The following is an 18,461-nucleotide window of genomic DNA, read 5'->3' on the forward strand; positions in this document are numbered from 1 at the left end:
GCATCCGGTGACGCCTAAGGCCTGAGAATGATACGGCGGCCGGGCGGTATCATTGGGCCTTCATGGCCTTTTCGGTAGGTGTTTCATGTTTCTCAACTGCACTACATGCGCTGTGTGAGACAAAAGCAGTCTGTGCATTCGATATCTTGCTTCAATTGAAACGGAGCAAAATCCTGACTCATCGGGTACAATGCATTGTTCCTGTGGTTTTTGTTCAGTTCCTGTGTTGATTGTCCATCTTTATGTGTTTCCGTGAGCAGTTGTCATTTGCTGAGTACTCGAATATAAAAGTAAGTTTTATGCAGTTTCCATCGCGATGTTTCGTCGGAAACATGTTCAAATGGACTTACATTCACTGACGGCAGCAGTTCCTTTCGATTTCCAATGTAAGTGTGATGGGTAAGGCGTGACATCTCCAAACACGGTCGGTTAGGATTTCTAGACAACCACTGTTCCTGCACCGTGTTACATAGCAGCGAATAATACACTGTTTCATGTATATACTCTGGGCACTCTACATTAATACAGCAACAAACCGGGCACGTTGATTGAGGTTGTGCTCATAGGCGCATACCGACACAATACCTTCCTTCTGCCATTCTGTAATGTCTCCACGACAACCCATCTTACTGCGTGGATTCCATACAGCATGTTGCCTGGTACACACCACTTCACCACCACGCCTTGCATCAATAATAGGTCACGTGACCGCATGGTAACACTACCACACCACCCACAGCACTCCAAAACGACCAGTGTCCTACTCTAAACAGGTAATCAACACTTTGAGAGTCTGCACTGATGTGCAAAACTTAAGGACGAAAGTACGTCTCGCATGATGTGTCACTGCCAAACAACATAGCTCAATGGAACTTGGACCATAACAGAAAGAACTATACAGTACAGTACAATACAGAAACTAACTGAAACAAACACACAATAAGACGATAGTTACACTGAAATAACAGTGATTTATGATGATTCCCTGGCCATTACGAAAAGCGTGACATGGTTCTTAATAGGGTGTGTGCTCACCACGGACGGCAATGCATGCTCTGCAACGTGCTCTCATGCTGGCCACAAGGTTAGTACGGGGTTCCCGCAGTAGGACGTGCCGTTCCTCCACCAGAGCGATTTACACCTGCTGAGTGGTCTTCGGTGCATGCGGGCGTGCTGCAGTACGCCTCCCCACTGCATCCCACTTATTCTCGAAGGGATTGAAATCGGGGAGACGGTCAGGCTAGTCCATTCACCGTTCCAAGAGCTCCTTCTCCTGAGCTGTTCAATGCGGTCGCGCATTGTCATCCACAAACAAGTAGTCAAGGTCGAATACAATACTGATAAGATCAACACGGGGAAGGAGTCACGGTATCACAATAACGTTGATCGCTGAATGTAGCGTGCTCAAAGATTTGGAGGTCAGTATGTCCATGCAACATTATGCCTCCACACAAAATAATACCGGGACCAGCAAAACGACCAAAATCGGCCAAGTTGCTGGGTACATTACGTGTTCCCACCTCTACGAGGGTACGTCGCGAATCACTGCTCAGACTGAATGTACTCTTACACGAAAACGGCAAGCGACTCCAATCCTCGTTGGTCCAGTCCCTATTCTCTTGGCACCATCGCAAACGGTGTCGCCGATACGCAGCTGTCAACAGAACGCAACGTACTGCTCGTCGGGCAAAGAGAACACCCCTATGCAGTCGCTGTGCCACTGCGATGAGTGAGACTGCGAATTTGGCAGTTCTGTTAAATGTGGTTGCAGTTGCACGCGTTGTTTGACGTGAATCCCTTCTTGTCTGTTGCACGATTTCCTGCTGTAGTTGAAGGTGGTCGATGACTTCTCCTTCTGGCCGCAGTGCCCGTCGTTCATAACGCTCCCCATGTACCTGAAACAATGTTGTGAGCAATACCAAACACTTAGGCTACACTCGTCACTCTTCACCCTTCATCCACTTCCCGATGATTCTTCCCCCTGTGAAGTCATCCACGGCGTCTCTGGCCAATGACGTAATGAAGAGTACTACCACAGTGCAATGTAACTGCACGTTCATTGAAACTTACCGTCTCTCCCCGTTCCTTCAGCTGCATCGTGTTGCGAGGCCAGCCCCATTTGGCGCTGTAGTCACCATGACACCACGCCATGCGACGTCCATTTTCTGTGTACGACTAGGAAAGCTCTGGCAACATGCTTCCGCACTTTCATTAATTTCCACCAAGTAGTTAATATGTAATGTTTCTTTATCTATCTCGTCCTTAAGCTTTGCAGAGGAATGTATTTGGAAAGAGAAACTGTGTCTACAGAAGTGATGGTAAAGCGGAAATATTTTTGTTTTCTTACTCTGCTGTCCAAATGTCACTGAAATCACGAAAAGAATCCGCCGTCACTAAAACAGTGACAAAGTACGCTTACGATTTCATCACGAGAGCGGTCTGCAAATTGATATCTCTTGCTCATCTGACAGAGCAGCCAGCGCGAGAGTTAGTAAAGCTTTCAGTGGTGATGAAAGTTTCACCAGCCCAACAGTCAAAGCTGGCGCACAGAGCGATTCGTAATGCGCTGCTATCATTGCGTGGGTTTTTCTGTGCGTCGCTGTGAAAGCGGTTCGCGGCTACGTGCATTTTAGCTTCTGGCGAATGGATTTGTGTATGTGGTTACTATGAACCGTGAAATACTTCCTGCTTTTTAATTTTCCGCAACCAGAATTTTAGTATGTATAGCTACATCAAAACGTTATCGATACAACGAAAGGACAAGCTCAGCCGTATGCGCTAATGTGTCATTGCTTCTGCGTGTTGGTTTTTACACATGTGTCTACCATAGAGAGGAATAGGGCGAAAACTTTTGTTCAGAATGCTGCCGAAGCCTTCCAGCCGTTTTCACATTGATTCCTATTGTACCCGTTTCGCGACCTCAGCTTAAGACAAGAGAGTTGCATGATTATTGTTCTTCAGCACCCACTCTCTTTCATCCAACAAGTGAAGAACCATAACGTAATTTAAACAGTCTGTATTTTTACAATCACCATCACTTTTACTAGCCAAATGACTTTCAGTTATGGATAAAGACCACTTCTATGTTTTCCGTGGACTAGAGACTTCAGAAACACGAATTTCTGTTGCTCCTTCGAGCCTTCTCATGTCATCTAGCCACCTTCCCTTCGGTCGTCTCATGGTCTACTTTTAGTTCTAGGGACGTAGCAAAGACCTTCTCGCCACATGAATGCGCCCACATCGATTTAATTTTCCTTAAAGTTGTAATTACGGCTTTCACTCCAGTCTACTGGCCCTTCTCCCTTCTCTGAAATCAATTCCCAACGCACTATTGTCCTCGCCAAGTCAACCAGTGTTTTAGCGTTTCCTCATCAATGGTCAATGACTGACTGCTGTAATTGCAAGCTAGTAATAAACCACAGAGTGTAAACCTTCCTTCTCAAGTAAATCGGGAAGTCAGTGTTCGTTGACTTTCGGAGGGCAATGGATACCCTGACTTAAGACACTTCTGTGAAGTGACGTGTTGACACACTGGGGTGGATCGCACCTAAGCGACAACAGTTACTATGACACAAAATTTATTGAACATTTTTGCTCGAAAATTTTTTATGAGTTCTCAAAAGCTTACTTTTTGAGACCATATGGGTCATAAAACGAAAAATAGGGTTAAAAAGTCAAGTATCGGAAAAACTGAAAAACATTACTGTTTCAAAATATCATAACTTTTGTGTTTTCATATAAAAGGATAAAAACATAACTGAGTTTTCTGAAGTTATTATAGTACATGAAAAAATAGTATATTACTGAACTATCTAAAAAAGACATTTATTCCTGAAAACAAAAGGGTGGAAAATCGCTAAACAGCGGAAATTCTGTAATTACCGAAATAAGAAATGCTGTTATTGTTTGAAGGTAAGATTCATACGATTTTGATTATAAAACAGAAAGTATATGATCATAAAAACGAAATGAAACAATTTTAATCAAATTTACATACATTTAAATTAGATACTTTCCGAGGATAACGTAACTGCGCTCGATGCAAACTGGACGGTGGCAGGCGAGCTGTCTATTTGGCTTTTTCGGTCCCCTTTCCGATTGCAAAGGACACATCGCATCGGATATGGCAGATGATGTGTTCAAGATTTTTTTATTAGCAACAAGAACTTTTTTCAAAATTCCAGAGATGATGCCTCGCCGGAGCGTACTTACGGCATACCTCGTCGCTTTGTTCAACAAACTCCTCACGATATTATTCCACTGAAAGCAATGCCTTGTATACACGTTCAGTTGGCAGATTTTGTGTCATCAAATTGTTTGAATAAAGTGTTCCCTATCGTACAAAATAATTAGATGTGATTAAACATAATATACTCATTTTATTTTTCGATCTGATGCCAAAATATACTTGAGATAAAATGCACTTAAATATCTCTCTGTCGACCCTACTTGACACACTGGGGTGTTGGAAGCCCCAGTCGACTGTGGACGGTTGCCGTAGACGGAATGACGCTTCCACTGTGACGTCACTGGTTTCAGAAGTATCCGTACTATAGAACTCGTTACAGATGGCACCATAGACCCGATTTTATCAGGTTTACGCACTTAAAATTAACGAAAAGTGGACTTATGGTGTACTACACTGCAGTGTGTCAGACAAGTATCAATGGACTAATACGACCTTAGCGTGTATCGGGCCATATTTCTGACTGGATTCCGGACTTTCTAAGAGACACCTCTTAGTACATTATTCTTAATGGGACGAAATCGACACATGTAAAGATAAGATATAGAGTATCAATGTAGCCATAACTGTTTGCAGCGTGTACAATGATCTATTGGATATCATGGGAAGATTCGTAAGGCATTTGCAGACAATACTATTGTCGACAGGAAGGTTACAACGCCAGAAGACTACAGCGAAATGCAGGAGGAGCTGCGGGCGATCGATGATTGGTGCAGGAAGTGGCAGGTGACCCTAAATGTAAATAAGTGTACCATAGTACACGTAATTAACTGAAAAGATTCATTATTGTTTCATTACGCTGTAGGTGAAAACTCAACGCAAACAGTAACAACAAGAAGATACCTAGAAGTAACCATCCAGGGCGAACTAAAGAATAAACAACCGTCACATAAAGCTAACTGCAGGAAAAGCAGACGCCAGGCTGAAATTCATTGGAAGTGTCTTAAAGAAATGCACTTCATCCACGAAAGAAGAGGCTTCGGAAACACTTTTTCGACCAATTCTTGAGTATTGTTCTTCAGTTCGCGACCCTTCCAAGAAGGGTTAGTAGAAGAAACAGAGAAGATCCGACGAAACGCAGCAAACTTCTTCACGGGGACATTTAGTCGATGCGAGTGAGTTACGGACATGCTCAGCAAACTCTAGTGCCAGACGATACAAGAGAGGCGTTGTGCATCACGGAGAAGATTTCTGTTGAAATTTCGAGAGCGTAGGTTCAAAGAAGAATCGGGCAACTTATTACTTGCTCCCACATATGTCTCGCGAACTGACCACGCAGAGAAATTAGGACTCAGACGTTTCCAGACAGTCGTTCTCTTCCACGCACCACCCATTAACGACACAGAGTTGTGGGATACCACGGGTACCCCTTGTTACACACTGAAACTTGGCTTGCGAAATATAGATACAGACACAGACATAGTTTTTATACACTTTTTAGTTTAGCAAAAGCATCCAAGCCATTTCTCCCCTATTGTTTGCTTCTTTTTATTGCCGTCAAGTCATTGTCTTCAACTCCTGTAAACAAATTAGCTTGTTTTCTGGCTCCGATGTTACTTTTGTACTTTTTTGAGATGAGACTATGACCAACATTTTAGTACTACTATAACTGACTTAAAGCATACTTTCAATCTTGCTGTACTAAGTTCTGCCATTTTTGGTGAATCCTATCTGCCGATACAGACGAACAGTTCATTGTCATCAAGCAAACGTAGGCTGTTCAGGCATGTCCTAGCAACACGTATTCATTTTCCAGTCTTCTAAATAAGGGAACTACATTCTTTCCATTCGGGTCCTGGGTTTATTTTTGATCATGTAAAATATCCTGGTCTTACTCCTGTTTCAATGCTTTATTTCCAAGTATATTAATGAATTTTACTTCTTTCTCGTGGTTTTCGTGCATCTCTAATGGATTTATACACATCATCTAACTTCACGTTGCTTTCGTCTCTGCTGTTCGTTAGTTTGCCTTCTCCCATCCAAAATGATGTAAGTTTATATGTATGCACCCTAAGTGCATACATTGTTTCCATTTTACTATTATTGCCTTCAGTAGTTTCCTACATCGTTTCGAAGACATTTATGAATAGTTTTGTGTAGTTTAATCCATTCTGTCATGTTCTTGGTATCGTTTCCTTCTAACTCTCTCTTTTTCCTCAGTAGTTATTTTAGTCTTTCAGAGTTATTCTTTTCTCTTTGCGTCAACATCACTTTCCGTTTGCTTTGTAAATTTGTGAGTACATTGCCTCTTTGGTCTATGCCTGTACGATATTAATTTTGCAAGACTGAGAAAGCTTAGTCGTTAGCAACATTGTACACAAATATCCAGAAGTAGGTTGGAAACTTACTGTATCCTTCTGTTTATTTGGGTCCAGCAGTATTACCAATTTTACTCTCTCATTTTATATCAAAAACACAAGGTCAAGTCAGATAGCGAGCATCTGCAGTGTTGATGTAGGCAACAAAAGCAGTTATATGTCAACATCGCTCACTTAGTTGGTATCTGCTCAAGAGTAAAGGGCACTGTTATAAGCAGGGTTCCCATTGAGTCGTTACAGTTGGATTGCTGTACATCTCCTTGTAATTGTATTATAAATATGGATAATGTTCTTGGTGATTTACAGTGTTGTTTCTTCTTCTTCGCTACTATTTCATAGGCATTTACAATGTGCTGAAGCGGAACGTGTTGCCTCAAATCATTTTACAGTCACTTAGTGGCCAAGAACTGTAAAGCGATCATGAGCAAAGCAACATCACATGTTCTGTCTTCTCGGGAATTACGATTACTTCTCAAATGTTTTCTAGGCTACGCCCTTTCCCTTTGGTTTATTCCGACTAGGAAATGATGATTCAGATGTGTGATGTGCAACAATATCTCATGGACTACTATGATGACTTATTGCGCGCGTAATTTTTTCTTCATCGTCTTGAGGAACGTGGGAAAGTAACGTCTCTGTTCGAAGAACTGGTGGCCAGTAGTACCATTCAGTGAAACACTTCGGAGGGGTGTCGAATTCCGTAGCTGTGAAAAAATGGCCACCATTACTTTTCATCCTGTCGACCAATTTCTAGCGATAATAGCCTTTCTCCTTCTTCGCCATTATTTGTATTAGCCATTTCTGAGTAGAGTGCTATAGCCATAGCAATCTCAGACGCCATACTGCGTAAATGGTACGAGAAAAAGGATCCTCATGTGAGTTGCAAGTTCTGTCTACATACCCACTGTGGACGTAGTACATATGTAAATTGTGCTTCTCCTAACAGTAATCCATATCTAGACCGCAGTGGTACGGCTTCCTCGACAGTGAATGCACAGTGGCAGTTATTGCCCCTGTTCGGGCTTGAAAATGTAACGTTCCTCCTGTCCATCCATAGAAAGCTGATACACTTCTGTCGGTAGACAGCCCCCTGGTGTTATCATAGACTCACAAGCTCCACCTGCACATGTGAATATACACGACTAATTTGCGGTTGAGTTTCCTACGAACCAAATGCAACTGGGAAGCGAAAGGGCAGTCCACCAATTTTTTCCTTTGACCTTAATATAATATCGAAATTCGGATACGAAGAACAATTTACGATTAAGAAGTAAAATTTGACGTATAGGACTGACACTTACTTCGTGTACCAAATCTGAATAATTCCTGATAACATATTTCCGTGTACTGAAATATTCGCTTAAGAGTTCACTGTGAAAATTCGATAATCACTGTAACTGTCGTAACGCATTAAATGACGAAGACGGTTCGTCCTATTAGCACAGATCCGTCACTTTCTCTTCGACGTAGACGACAACTTGCAGTAGCGACGACCTCAGAAGACATTGAAAGCGATTTACTTTGAAGCGTCACAGCTGATCAGTGCAAGTAATACGTGGAGACTGGTCAGAGTAAGCAGAACCTCAACCGTAGATTTTTGCAGTAGATACTTAACCAATTACCGCCACAGGATCGCGAAATACTGACCGACCGCCGTGTCATCCTCTGAAGGTGCCGCTCGAATCAAAGGCATTGCTGCCAGAAGGAGAAGACGTGACAGTCGACCAGATGTCCGCTGCATCGTGAATCAAGGAAGAAGGGAAGCACGTCGAACAGCGGGTGCAACTGCAACCACGTATAACGGTATAGCAAGGCTGGAAAGCTCACGCTACACAGTGGACGGCGACTGCGTGGGGATGGTCTCTTTGCCCGCCGACCAGTACGTTGCGTTCCGTTGACACCATATCATCAGTTATTTTACGGCCCAAATATCAGAACTAGCTGCTTCTAGTGTCTCATTTCCTAATTTAATACCCTCACCGTCATCTGATTTAACTCTACGTTCAGATGTGTCACGAACATCTTGAGACAAAAATTTCCCTGGCGTGTTAATTTTCACAATTTTTTTCTTTTTCTTCAATTAATATCATAAATATATAGGTGACGTTAAATAAAGGAAAAGAAAAAAATGTATAAAACAAAACACGCCAGTGACATTTTCGACCCATATCATCTACTAGACACTATCCGTATAAGAAACTCGTCACATTCTGTAACATTAAATGCGAACATTTTAGGTTAGGCTTTACCGTGACTGTTAATGACATTAAATGAAACAACAAGTTTACTGTTACCAGTCACTGTTTATTTATCTCCACGACGCGTTTCAAAGTTTTAAACCTCCATCATCAGGTGGATTTACATTTGTTGGTATGACTGTGTGTGTGTTTTTTGTTACGATTGTTTGGAGGAACTTGTGGCACTGTCTAGTGGAGTTTTGTTTCTCCACTGATCTCGTATCTGGTGCTACTCTTATCGACCACAGACACGAAATCTTTGTTGCTTCACGATGCAGCGGACATCTGGTAGACTGTCACGTCTTCTCCTTCTGGTCTAAAACATTTCAGGTGGTATAATGGCATGCAGATATGTTTCACCCTGTCATTGACGCCCTGCATGAATGGAAAGTGTGAAATCTTGCTTATCCTCAATATTTTTGTTCACTTTGTCCTGAGTATGTACAGAGTGGACCATTTTAATCCCCAATGGGGTAGAGATGAGATACAGGAAAATGTTTTAGATAAAAGCTGTTGACAGCAGTGAGGGTCACGCATTGTTCCTAATGGTCGTGACCTTGAACATGATTTTCAAGGTGATCTGGAGATTGAAATTATCTTTCTAAAAATGGAAATCCTAATATCTGATTTAAGATTTGAAAAGAGCGGCAAATTATACGTATACAACGATACACTATTGTAGGTCATGGCAAGGTTCAGTGCAGGTCAGATATGTAAATATGTTTTTAGTTCTAGTATGGATTATTACGCAATAGAGGTTTTATACAGCAAAATACAAAGTTAGGTACAAACTTGAAGGGACATCCCGAGGAATGAGAGGCGAGGAGATTCACTCAACAACTTGTAAATCAATTATCTACGTTTTGTTTGTTTGTCTTTCAAATGTCGAAAGTACATTTGTACGTTGTGATGTATTTATTTTTGCCAATAAACACGTTTATTAGAACTTAAGTTCAAATCACTGAGCCGGACGGCGTGGCCGAGCGGTTCTAGGCGCTTTAGTCTGGAACCACACTGCTGCAACAGATGGTAAGTCCCATAGTACTCAGAGCCATTTGAACCATTTATCCCGAGTTATTCCCAATTATGGATTGAAGTGGTCAACCCTGCATTTTGCGGAACGGAGTAGACCTACGTCTTTGTTAGTCTTCGATGGCTTACTTGAGGATGACTGGCAGGTGCTCAGTTGAAATATCGTATAATGTATTGAACGACGACCGGGTGTAAGCCCGAGATTTGTTTGAACATTCAAAGTTTTAAAGTTCCTGCCTCTGTGTAGTCATTGCATTGTAAATTAGGCTCTCACTGTAATCATTCCACCTGACGGCGTTAGCTTGCAGCTTCTGAAATATGTTGGCATAAAAAACATCAGCAGTAAAATATAGAAGCTCCATAATGGAATGTACAAAAATGGTGAGCGGTAGTGAGTCAGACTGCACGAATGAAACAGTGAAGAAAATAAACGCGAGGTCGGACTGGCAGGGTTTCCGCAGTTCTGTTGCCAGAAGCTAGCGAGAGCCGCCCAAGTTGGAGCGCGGAATGCGAGACGTTATATCCCAAATATCCGAGGCGCTGAAAGCTGGCGCGGGACCCGTGTGGGATGGGAGCTGTGCGGCAGGTGGCACGCCGCGACTTGGAAACTCTGCCTAGCGGCGGCGGCGGCGGCGCTGAGTCAGCGACAGTGGGGCGGCGGCCTCTCTTTTAAATTAAACTTTAAAAATACGGCCGAGTGGCGAGAGGAACGAGGAAGCGTTGAGCATCGTGCCGCTCTGCACGGTGGCGCGCCGCGTGGAGGACCTTGGCCGTGTCTGTGGGGTGGGGGGGAGGTAGGAGCGAGGAGGGGGGGGGGCAGAGAGGAGAGGGGCGGAGGGGTAGAGAGGCCGCGTGAGTCACAGCGGGCTGGAGCGACGCCAGGCGCCGCGTACACAACACGGCCGCCGCGGGGCGCTCGACCTCCGCCAAGGACGCCGCAGCCCACATGGCAGGCAGGGCCCATTGTGTGCATCTCCGTGGCAACCGTAACAACTCGCAACGGCGGTACCGTCTCTCCCAGCAACCCCATCAGTGTAGCTTGTAAGCTGAAAGTGTTGGGAATGCTGTAACTGGATGTTACCACTAATTCAGCCAAAACATGCTCTCACTGTTGGTTAGTAAAAGCGAACAAACTGCTCGCTATTATCAATTCAACAATTGCCTGATGGGATGACAGTAGATCAGAAATGTGGCAACTCAATAATATGTTATAAGCTGTTCCTTATCTATATAAACGATTTGGGAGACAATCTGAGCAGCCGTCTTCGGTTGTTTGCAGATGACGCTGTCGTTTATCGACTAATAAAGTCATCAGAAGGTCAGAACAAACTGCAAAACGATGTAGAAAAAATATCTGAATGGCGCGAAAAGTGGCAGTTGACCCTAAACAACGAAAAGTGTGGGATCATCTACATGAGTGCTAAAAGGAACTCGTTAAACTTCAGAAACACGATAGATGAGTCTAATCTAAAAGCCGTAAACTCAACTAAATACCTAGGTATAATATATACTAAGATGGTATCTGTTCTTTCGGACATATCCGAAGGTACAGATACCATCTTAGTACATATATAGTTAAGGTTCACTGACCACTTGACCATCTTCTTCTTCTGTGCGGATGCACAGAAAGTGCCCGAACTCTTACGGGAATCGGCAACGCGCCGCGAGTAATGAGTATAATGGGCGGGGGCACTACGAATGTAGTGCGGGACAATACGTTGAGAATGTGGGTTTCGCGGGAGGCGTGCCAGAGATAAATCCCTGCAGTCGCGCTATCCTCTGTGTCCTCGGTGGCTCAGATGGATACAGCAGCTGATCCCGGGTTCGGGTCCCGGTCGGGGTACACATTTTCATCTGTCCCCGGTGACGTGTGTCAACGCCTGTAAGCAGCTAAGGGTGTTCATTTCATTGTTAATTTCAATAATATCTTATAGGCCCTTTGATGTTCGTTATCTCTATAAACGATTTGGGAGACTATCTGAGCAGCCGTCTTCGGTTGTTTGCAGATGACGCTGATGTTTATCGACTAATAAAGTCATCAGAAGGTCAAAACAAACTGCAAAACGATTTATAAAAAAATATCTGAATGGTACAAAAAGTGGCAGTTGACCCTAAATAACGAAAAGTGTGAGGTCATCCACATGAGTGCTAAAAGGAACTCGTTAAACTTCGGTAACACGATAAATCAGTCTAATCTAAAAGCCGTAAATTCAACTAAATACCTGGGTATTACAATTGCGAACAACTTAAATTGGAAAGAACACATAGAAATATGTTGTGGGGAAGGCTAGCCAAAGGCTGCGTTTCATTGGCAGGACACGTAGAAAATGTAACAGACCTACTAAGGAGACTGCCTACACTAGGCTTGTCCGTCATCTTTTAGAATACTGCTCCGTGGTGTGGGATCCTTACCAGACAGAACTGACGGTGTACATCGAAAAAGTTCAAAGAAGGGCAGCACGTTTTGTATTATTGCGAAATATGGGGGAGAGTGTCACAGAAATGATACAGGATTTGGGCTGGAAATCATTAAAAGAAAGGGGTTTTTCGTTGCGACGGAATCTTCTCACGGCCGGCCGGGATGGCCGAGCGGTTCTAGGTGCTACAGTCTGGAACCGCGCGACCACTACGGTCGCAGGTTCGAATCCTGCCTCTAGCATGGATGTGTGTGGTGTCCTTAGGTTAGTTAGGTTTAAGTAGTTCTAAGTTCTAGGGGACTGATGGTCTTAGAAGTTAAGTTCCATAGTGCTCAGAACTATTTGAACCATTTGAATCTTCTCACGAAATTCCAAATCAGCAACTTTCTCCTCCGAAGGCGAAAATATTTTACTGACACCGGCCTACATAGGGTGGAACGATCACCACGATAAAATAAGGGAAATCAGAGCTCGTACGGAAAGATATAGGTGTTCCTTCTTTCCGTGGGCAATACGAGATTGGAAAAATAGAGAATTGTGAAGGTGGTTCGATGAACCCTCTGCCAGGCACTTAAATGTGATTTGCAGAGTATCCCTGTAGATGTAGAATAAGAAAGAACCAGTAACATTTATTAAGACATAAAGTACAATATGGTACTGGATGTCATACACCTAACACAAGGTCCAGTGTCTCTGTCACAGAGGACAGGTGTCAACATTAGCAGTGGAAGGTCTACAAAGCAGTGCTGGCATTGTCGTAATGCGGAAACGGAGCGATCGATTTATCTGATCTCTGTATGTCCATCTTTTTAGAAATGGTTGCGGGACTCGACTGTTCGACAGAGGATGTGAAATTAAATACCTTTCAGCCGTCAGTTTTCCATCTTCTTTTATTTGGCAACCAGTTTCAGCGTTTTACTACGCCATCTTCAGGTCCCTGACCACCGTGTAGGAAGAATCTACCTCGGTTGTGTTCAAAACAGGGGCCAGCAATACTGGTATTAACAGATATTTGCTACAGTGATCACTTCAACTATCACCTGCCGATTGCACTGGCAATGTGATCGCGGCTACTCGTCACCACCGATTTCTTCCAAATTTATGGCATGTGCAGGACTTGGCCAGAAATGTGAGAGAACTCAGAACTCCAGATGGCCAAGCGCCTAGAAAAAAATGTATTTCTGGCGCGAGTCATTTATATTTACCATATTATTAGCCATTTATATTAGCCCAGTTTCCAGGGAATGGCTGGCGCTGCGAAGAGAGTGCATTCGGTAATACGAAAGTCATAGGGTCGACTCCATATGTCAAAGCTTTTCTTACTTTCTAGTTTTCTTATTTATACTGTAAATAAACTGGATTAACTCTCAATACATTGTCTTTATTTACATTTTCATAAAAGGCCTGAAAAGGAGAGGCGTAAAAATGGCAATGCAAATATTTTCCGGGAACCTGTTATACTTACAGCGTCAATGAGGAATTTGCAAATAACTTTCCAATAATGAATCGCAATTAAAGCATAATGTACTTCTGTTGGATTTATTTTGACCTTCGTGTAGCCCTCAGCGGCTGCACATGAACTGTGAGTTGTCATGTTTTTACAATGAATTTCACCCCAGTATGCATCAGCTATAAAATAACATAGGAATCTAATTTTTGCAAAGTTCTTGTGTACACCTTACAATCCCTTCCTGGAAATGTATTTCCAGTCTCAATTTTTCCTTTGCCTTTTCTTTCGATACCTTTTATTAAAATGTTACTAATACAATACCGAGCATTCTTTCGATTTATTTACAGCACGTAAGGCCAAGATTTCGGCTCGTGGGTGGTGCTCGGGCACGAGTGCCGAAAGTGCCTAGTCTCGCTACACGTTACTTCCACCGCCACGCCATGCTTTTTGAGCGCAACGAGGGGGAAGAGGGGAAAACTGCAGATGCACCATATTTAAATGGCAATGCAGTCGCACTGCATACGACTCGGTTTTATATTATTTTACATTTTTCAACAGCATGGATCGCATAAGAAAACAAATTTTAGTAACATTAGTCACATTTTATTATTCTTGGCGCGCAGAAGACATAGCATAATTTTTGTCTTGTGCAGACTGTCGGCACACGGACAGACACAGAAAATTTCACAGAATTTCACACCCAAATTGTCACGTAATCGCGACTTATTTAGTTTTGTAATCAACAAAAGGACATTCACACCAATATATCAATCGAAATACTGTAGCAGTTTTGCAAAAAAGGACTTGCACACCAATGTATCGGTCGAAATAGTGTATCAGTTTTGTATAAAAGAACTTTCACACTAGTATATCGATCTAAATACTGTAGCAGTTTTGTAACCTCATTATAGAGACTTGTAAACCTATACGAGGCAAGAAATGTATATTACCCTGCACAGTTTTAGCGTAAAAAGATTTGTCAATAAAATTGGATTTACCTTACAGGCCACCAGTTAAATGTGCACATGCAAAGGGGCGCTTTCAACAGAAACGGCAAACGGTCTCGGAAACAGGTGTAAGATTGACAGTGTCCTCAAAAGCTTGTAATTCTATCCTTGTAATTCTTTCAAGACCACAATGAATTTCTCAAACCTCAGGTTCTCTTTAACGCCGGTGAACTTAGAAAACTGGACTGTCTTTGTCAGAATGTATTCTTTCTAAAACGCGGTTTCCTTTTTAAATACATCCCCATCAAATGAGAAAGAAGTTACCTTGAAATGTCTTACTGTGGGTAGTGTGCAGTGAAGTCTACTTCAAATGCGAAGTCTGCATTACATTCCGAATGCTCTAATTTACATTCCTGCACTTTTGTTTCCTTCATAAATTCAACAATAGCTGGTTTTAAATCGCAAAAGCATTCCAGGCATGCTCCTTAGCATGACCAACGTACTTTGCAGTAATGTATGAAGTCTTCATGATCTTCATTTCAGTTCCACTGAAAACTGCTGCAAATGACTGTGTGCGATGTCAGTACTTTTACTATTGCTACCACCAATTCCTTCAAGTGCCCCATGCCTGCAAAAGCACAGAGTTCTTCTTGATGTACAGAACAGTGAATTCCGTCTGTCAATCATATGTTTTGCTCTTTCGTTGTCAGCTAAATCTCTAAATTCTTCCCGCTCGGTATTGTAATGTCGTTTCAAAGCAAATATGCAATATCTGTCGCTTATGCCAATTGGGAATTCTCATTCCTCTCTTTTATCATTCCGATTCTCTTAAAGGGGTGTGACAATAGATAACTAGAATGCCTCTTTTTGTGCATACAGCCACTGGACCTGTGAACGTCCTTCATGCCAAGAACGAATAGCGAAGAGGTAAACAGCGGTGACACCAAGATTCTGCAGGACTCAGAGTATAGTGCCGACCAAAAAATGCAACACCTCAATGCTAAATGAGATGTCGGATGTGGTATCGATAGCAACAATGCCATGGCGTATTAAAGTTCTTAGGCTGGCACTAGGACAGACACCGACGACAGCGCCCTCTAGTCCAGGTACCAGGTACCAGGTTGAGATTCATTGGGAGAGTGCTTAGAAAATGTAGTCCATCAACAAAGGAGGTGGCTTACAAAACACTCGTTCGACCTATACTTGAGTATTGCTCATCAGTGTGGGATCCGTACCAGATCGGTCTGACGGAGGAGATAGAGAAGATCCAAAGAAGAGCGGCGCGTTTCGTCACAGGGTTATTTGGTAACCGTGATAGCGTTACGGAGATGTTTAATAAACTCAAGTGGCAGACTCTGCAAGAGAGGCGCTCTGCATCGCGGTGTAGCTTGCTCGCCAGGTTTCGAGAGGGTGCGTTTCTGGATGAGGTATCGAATATATTGCTTCCCCCTACTTATACCTCCCGAGGAGATCACGAATGTAAAATTAGAGAGATTAGAGCGCGCACGGAGGCTTTCAGACAGTCGTTCTTCCCGCGAACCATACGCGACTGGAACAGGAAAGTGAGGTAATGACAGTGGCACGTAAAGTGCCCTCCGCCACACACCGTTGGGTGGCTTGCGGAGTATAAATGTAGATGTAGATGTAGATGTAGTCGGTGCTGTGGAGCTCTACGAGCTCCGCTCCAAATTCTGCCCATTTTCATCGAGAGCAGACGGCCTGGAACATCGCTTAAACTGCAGTGTGTATTGACTTGCTATTGAGACCTTGTACTACTCAAGACGGGATGTACGCAAAGTTATGTAACCATTTATTAACTTGTTTTTCCTGTAGTAAACATCTAATATCTTAATCGCAGTACGGAAGTGTTTGTCCCCTCCTGCTCCTATTCGCTTTCTTCATTCGGCCTACCCTTCAGTTTGCAGGAGCAGATCCACGCGCCGCCTTCCAGGCGAGATAAAAAATCGGTTGTTCCGGGTACTTCTGAGATGGACCGAGCAAAGCCGATTGACAAGCCGGGTATTGGCGCACACGCGGCCCTCACAGCCTGCACGCATGAAGTTTATAGCATCCTGTGGCCAGGTCTGATCTACAGTATAAGTAAAGTAAAAACTGAAAAAAATGGTTCAAATGGCTCTGAGCACTATGGGACTTAACATCTATGGTCATCAGTCCCCTATAACGTAGAACTACTTAAACCTAACTAACCTAAGGACAGCACACAACACCCAGTCATCACGAGGCAGAGAAAATCCCTGACGCCGCCGGGAATCGAACCAGGGAGCCCGGGCGTTGGAAGCGAGAACGCTACCGCACGACCACGAGCTGCGGACGTAAAAACTGAAACTAAAAGAAGTGTACCACGCATATACTTGATACGACGACCCTCAGATTACCGTTCTGTGCTCTTTCTGCAGCACCAACTGCCGCCTGGAAACTACGGTAACAAATAAATGGCTCATGTCTGTCTTGACCCACGCTAAAAATTCCATTTTTTCTAAATGCTTGGACTTCTGGAGCTCCCACTTCTGCCTCTTTCATTTCTGGCCCAGCCCTGCACAAACCATAAATATGGAAAAAATCGGTTATGACAAGAAGGCACACAACCTTGTGAGCTGGCTGCAGGCACTAGACTGTGCTCTACTGCCAGCAGGATCGATACTGTCTTGTCTCTCGAGTGTCTGCGGCTTCTTGTGTTTTGTGTCTGTCAGCAGAAGTATTTTCATCCCTGCCAGGACAATGCGGAAGCAGTGTAGTCCATGGTTGTTTGCGCTCCCTTTGGCCGTTGGGAGCACTATAGGCGGACGAATACGTCCCACGGATGGAAGTGACTTGGAAACAGAAAGTGGTCCGAATTTGTGAGCGCCATCTGGCGGCTGCTCCTCCCAAATGAGAGGCACCAGGCGCGTAGTTGTGCCTTTTTGGAGGTGGCCTCTCGTGGTATTTGTTGTATACCCTTATGCCCAGTATGCAACAGAAAGGATGCAAGGTTACTCTGTCTGTGTCGCAATGTAAAGTCAACCTGGGTTCGGTGTGGGGCGGCGGTGAGGTGAGTGGACTGCTATAGCCTGTTGAGTGGTTGTGTACGACTGAGGCTATGGCGGGGACGAAGCCTCTCCGTCGTTTCTAGGTCTCCAGTTCAATACAATACAGTACAATGTGAAGTAAAACTTTTTTTACCATTTAGTGTGCAATTGCACCGGCATTCATACGATGAGGAAATGCATTGGTTTGTTTCCTGTAACATTAGCTGTAGGATACGGCATAAAAGAATTTTACTTCGAGAAAGCCTTTGCATGTCTTTCCAAATATCTACCTCCTTTGTGTTAGCATAAATTATATATATATAGAGCATAGCCTCTGCGCTTGTTCTCAACATCAAACCTGACTAGTCACGTGATTTTGCGACGATGCTGCTTGTCTGAATTTTGCGGTGATTGCGAAATTTGAATATTACACGTATTTTCCTTGGTTTATATACTTTTCTACACGTTTGAGTGATTTTGCGACGATGGTGCTTGTCTGAATTTTGCGGTGATTGCGAAATTTGAATATTACACGTATTTTCCTTGGTTTATATACTTTTCTACACGTTTGAGTGTAGTTACGATGCTGTGTTGTCTTGCTACAGATATAAACGGAAGTGTGCGAAAGGATGACCAGTTACGTACATTTCATAGGTATATAAAACAAATGTAAAATTGTAAATGTCACGTTGATAAGGAGTACTTCATATGTTGGAAAAATATCAAGACACGGTATTAAAAAGTCTTGTACAGTAGAGCTAATTTCTGTGAATCTTTGGCCATGTGCT

The sequence above is a fragment of the Schistocerca serialis genome, chromosome 7 (genome assembly GCF_023864345.2).
Source record: "Schistocerca serialis cubense isolate TAMUIC-IGC-003099 chromosome 7, iqSchSeri2.2, whole genome shotgun sequence".
Lineage (NCBI taxonomy): Eukaryota > Metazoa > Arthropoda > Insecta > Orthoptera > Acrididae > Schistocerca > Schistocerca serialis.